We start from the raw sequence: 5,195 nt of genomic DNA, 5'->3' as shown, positions 1-5,195 counted from the left end.
CCTTTAACAAGACTGAATTATTAATCATGACTAGAATTGACAAGGCAGAATCTACCCTGACAAGATTTCAGGGAAACCAAATTGGACTGAACATGTTCACCATAGCACACAGTCTAGCATTTTGACAAGACAACATAACCAAGTTAACAGTCTTCTTTTCTCATTAAACCAACAAAAGAATGAATGAGTTCCGTACATGGGAAGTTTATAAACAGCCTAAATGAGCAGTGGTTCTAGTCAAAAGCAAGATATATACTTCATGGGCCCTCTGACCTTTCAGTGGTGAGGAATACGGCAAATACTGATACCAGAATAAGGAGGGGGCCAGATGGGGAGGGAGGCTCAGTCATATGAACGTTCCCTTTCTTTTTTTCTTTTTTTTTTAAATCTTTCCAAATTGGGAGGTGGATGGATCAAGGAGTGGGAATGGGAGTACTGAAACTTTAGCTATGTATTAGAGTGAACAATCTGATTCGAACATGTTGCAAGATTTCACAAAATACTGCCCTGCGTCATTTTCAAAATTTCAAAGTTAATTTCAAGGTATGTTCATGTAGCTTAAGAGAAGGTGAAGAATAATATTAATACTAGCCAAAGCTCTACCATTTCACACACTCGCATACTAGCCCTCACACTTCCAAGCACTACTAGCCATTTCACACCAAAGTCCTCCTAAACATTTCACACCAAGGTTTTCCTAGCTATTTCACAGTGCCCAAGGCCCTCTTAGCCATTTCACACCAGTTTTCCAAGCCATTTCACACCAGTCTTCCAAGCTATTTCACAGTGACCAAAGGGCTCCCAGTCATTTCACACGAGTCTTCCGAGCCATTTCACACCAAAGCCCTACTAGCCATTTCACACCAAAGCCCTACTAGCCATTTCACACCTGTTTTCCAAGCCATTTCACACCACACTCCTAGCCATTTCACAGTGACCAAACCCTCCTAGCAATTTCACACCAAAGTCCTCCTAGCCAATCAACATATCAGCCTTTCGACCTTCCTAAAAGCACAACATTTCTTATACTTAGATTTAAGTTTCTCTAACAAGATGCAATTAAAATATGAAAAAAAAACATATACCTTTTTCTTTCATTCACAGTATACTCCTATAATCTTCTCTATACACTAACTTGAGAGAGAGAGAGAGAGAGAGAGAGAGAGAGAGAGAGAGAGAGAGAGAGAGAGAGAGAGAGAGAGAGAGAGAGAGAGAGAGAATTGAAGATTTTCAACATGGGGACGGAGGATGGACTTTTCATCAAATACTAAATCTTACAAAATTAAGAATAAAAAGCGGGATAAGTTTTTATACAAATTACAGACATTAAGATATTTAATCTGGATTTTTAAATGTAGGACCAATAGTGTATTTAAACTTTAGATTTCTTCAAATACATTTGTTAATTATTACCCTTTATGAAATTCAAAAGGCAATGTATGGGATCAACTATTTAAGGTACACTACTGAAACTTGAAAGGGTTTTGTATTAAGGAACCTTAAGCTTATAGGACAAAGAAAAATTGAAAAGCTAAACAAGAACACACCTTGAAATAAGCATTTGAAGCAGCTCAATTTAAAGGCTACAAAAATAAGGAAAATTAAACTATGTATACTTAAACTAAAACCTCATTTCCATCAACTGAAAGTTTTGGCACCAAATGATTCAGTAATCTTATATGAGCTAATCATTCTTAATATGATAACACTACAGTTTGAAATTTTCCCAACTAATTTACGAACATGTTCCCATTGCCTGAACTTTAAAAATCATATAGATTACAAACTAAAAAATGTTTTAAAATTCATAAAGGTTCTCAAAATCTTAATAGAAATACTCAATTCTTGAAAGTCAAAATTGACAAATGATAAAATCTTAGGAAAACTTTGGTTCTAGGGTCTCATGATTTGAATGTCCAAGCTTACTGGATCAAATAAATAAATCTAGACTAATATTTAACTGAAACAGCCCTACCTCTATCTGAAATAGCCCATCTTCTACCTGAAATAACTCTCTTGAAATAGCCCAGCCTCTACATGAAATAACTCCTACGTGAAATGGCCCAACCTCTACATGAAACCGCTCAGTCCCTACCTGAAACAGCCCAGCATCTACCTGCAATAGCCCAGCCTCTACCTTAAATTGCCCACCCTCTACCTTAAATAACTACTCCTTGAAAGAGCACAGCCTCTACCTGAAATAACTCCTACCTGAAACAGCCCAGACTCTACCCGAAAAAGCTAAGCCTCTACTTAAAATAGCCCACCCTCTACATGAAAGAACTCCTACCTGAAATAAACTCCTACTTGGCATATCCCAGTCTCTACCACAAAGAACTCCTACCTGAAAGAACCCAGCATCTATCTGAAATATCCTGTCCTCTACTGAAAGAACTCCTACCTGAAATGACTCCTACTTGAAATAGCTCACCTTCTATCTGAAAGAGCTCTTACCTGAAAGAACGTCTAAATTACTCCTTCCTGAAATAACTCGTACCCGAAATAACTCCTACCTAAATTAACTCCTATTTGAAGAAGCCCAGCCCCTCCCTGAAATATCTTTTACAGGACTATCAAAAATTTCATAACCATTATTTCCACAATAAGATTTTCCCCAGATGCCACCAGTTTGATGAGAATGAGATATAATTTAGCTCTAAAAGACTTCATGTTAGCTCACCCAATATTGCAATCTTAGTTATTGACATGGATTTATATAGCTCTAAATTGATTTTTAACTAAATTTTAGTCATCCACTATTCATTAAAGCAATTTCGAATGGGAATTTAATGTATAAAAACTAAATACATGAAACTAAAAATGAAAGAATTTAGGTAAATCAGCAAGCTAGCAATGTAACTTAGCACACCGTCCAAGACTTAAAAGGATGATGCACATTAAGGACTATTCTGGATTAGTCCTGCGGGATCTGGACTCTCCTATTAAAGTTCTTCAGTGGAAGCAGAGCAAGTGGAACTTCTAGAACACCATGTTGGGCCATTGGATTTTGGGTGTAGGAAGTTGTCCCTATTCCAATTACTTTTCAACCATGAGGATTTAAAGGCCACGTTAACCTGAAAGTCAAAAGTGTTAATAGGAACTCACAGAAAATTGGTAATGAAGATTTATAAAGTACAAATTTAGTATTGTTTTCAGTAATTTTTGAACAATATTGTATTTTTAATAAATCAGTTCAATCGAAAACAAATTAGGATGACTTAGCCCCAAAAATTGGGATATTTGAAGCCACAAAAAGTAAGATATTTCAAGTCCCCAAAATTAAAATATTTTAAGCCCTCAAAAGTAATATATTTCAAGCTCCCAAAAGCGATATTTTTTACGTCACCAGAAGTAGGATATTTAAGCCCCAAATGTAAGATATTTTAAGCCCAAAGTAGGATATTTTAAGCCCATAAAAGGTATTTTAATTTTCCGAAAGTAGGATATTTTAAGCCCTAAAAGTAAGATATTTTAAGCCCACCGAAGTAAGATATTTTAAGCTTCAAAACGATTAAGATAATTTAAGCCACGAAAATTATGATATTCTAACGACCAAAAAATCATGATATTCCATTGAAGAAATTAAGATATTTCTGGATAACAAATTTAGGATATCTTAAGAACTAGTAAAACGATATGCTCGAGTACCTGAGTCAAGTTTTCAACAGTGAATTCACGCAAATACAAGTAAAAAGACCTTTGCTAATCAAAAATTAAACTACGTTGAATTAACATCTACAGTGCACCACACATGGCGCACTGACTTCACTACCCACTCATGATAACAATTTAACTTAACTAATTTACAGCTTTACACACTAACATGAAAATATTAGCAAAAATATGTTGATTTTAGTTTTGTCATATAAAAGGTTATTAATTTCACATCTAAACGGAGATATAGAATTAAACTCTAAACTTACTCGAGTTTAAAACAAATATTTAAAGAAAAAAAATCATGTATTCAATCTGAGCTTTCCAACTAACAAGATTAACTAAAAAGAAAAATCTTTCAACAAAAATTATGTATAATTCTTTAATCTAACACAGTTTGAGCAAATCCCATCACCTAAAGTTTAATCTAAAGTCTCCACTACTTGAAATTCTCATAAAATGGAAAACCCATATCTACAAATACTAAATCTTCAATATCAAATATCAGGCTGACATAAGTTTTTAAAGTTTATGAAATATCTGCTTTGATGTTAATGTTTTTAAAATATTTTAGTCTAATTGTTCATCATTTCTCAGATCATTTATTTATTCCCTTATTTCCTTTCCTCACTGGCTATTTTTCCCTGTTGGAGCCCTTGGGCTTACAGCATGTTGCTTTTCCAACTAGGGTTGTAGCTTAGTTAGTAATAAAAATAACAAGAGTAATAATATTTAGGCTACTCAGCCCAGTCTAAAATCCCTAGTCTGTACTCCACTAAATGTCACAAAATCTATTCTAGATTCTAAAAAATTCCACATTTAAAATCAATTTTATCATCCAAATGAAGTTTACAGTATTAGATAACTGAAGATGTCATACTTATCTCGTCTCATATAGAAGATAGGAGACTGAAGACCTTATCAGACAATTTATCAACTTCTTGGACATCAACGTCTGCGCCTCTTCCAGGCTTCAGTTCCATACCAAACTGGAACACAAATCTGGAAAGAATGGAAAAGGTTATTTCAACAGATTTTTTTGCTTTTGCCTACTGTATATAACTAATTCTTCCTAAAATTTTGACAAAAAAGTAAACTTGAAGTTTTGTTGTCCAAAAAAGTAGGTGACTATTATTTAATGTCTAAGCCAGTTTTACATAACTAATTTTTCCAAATATTATTTAACCAAAACAGTAAAATTTAAGTTTTGTTGTCCCAAAATGTAGGTGACTATTATTTAATGTCTAAATGGAGATCTAGAATTAAACTATACTTGCATTTATATTTTTCTTTTTACAAAAAATGCATTGATTAAATCAAAGCCTGCCAACTATCTGGAATTAATAAAAGAAAGGCATGAATCAAAAATTTATGACAGTTTGATCAACTTTTTCTTTTTACAAAAATGAATAGATTTAATCAAAGCTTGCCAACTATCTGGAATTAGTAAAAAAAGTATGAACCAAAAATTTATATTTTGATCAAACACTGCTTAAGTGAAATCCTATGAGGCCTATCATCAGTTTCAAATTACGGACAAA

The 5,195-nt window shown here is 33.7% G+C and overlaps 1 long non-coding RNA gene across 1 annotated transcript; it reads right to left on the bottom strand.

Annotated features, from left to right (window-relative positions):
- Positions 1–2,860: 2,860 nt before the first annotated feature.
- Positions 2,861–4,658, bottom strand: LOC137619511 (uncharacterized). The gene is made up of 2 exons (XR_011039917.1): positions 4,535–4,658; positions 2,861–3,074 (listed from the first exon to the last, which is right to left on the bottom strand). It is a non-coding gene; the product is annotated as an uncharacterized lncRNA (long non-coding RNA).
- Positions 4,659–5,195: the final 537 nt, after the last annotated feature.

Source organism: Palaemon carinicauda, chromosome 26 (assembly GCF_036898095.1).
Source record: "Palaemon carinicauda isolate YSFRI2023 chromosome 26, ASM3689809v2, whole genome shotgun sequence".
Classification (NCBI taxonomy): Eukaryota; Metazoa; Arthropoda; class Malacostraca; order Decapoda; family Palaemonidae; genus Palaemon; species Palaemon carinicauda.
The sequence above is the reverse complement of the archived record's forward strand: the minus strand, read 5'-3'. Positions and strand labels throughout refer to the sequence as shown.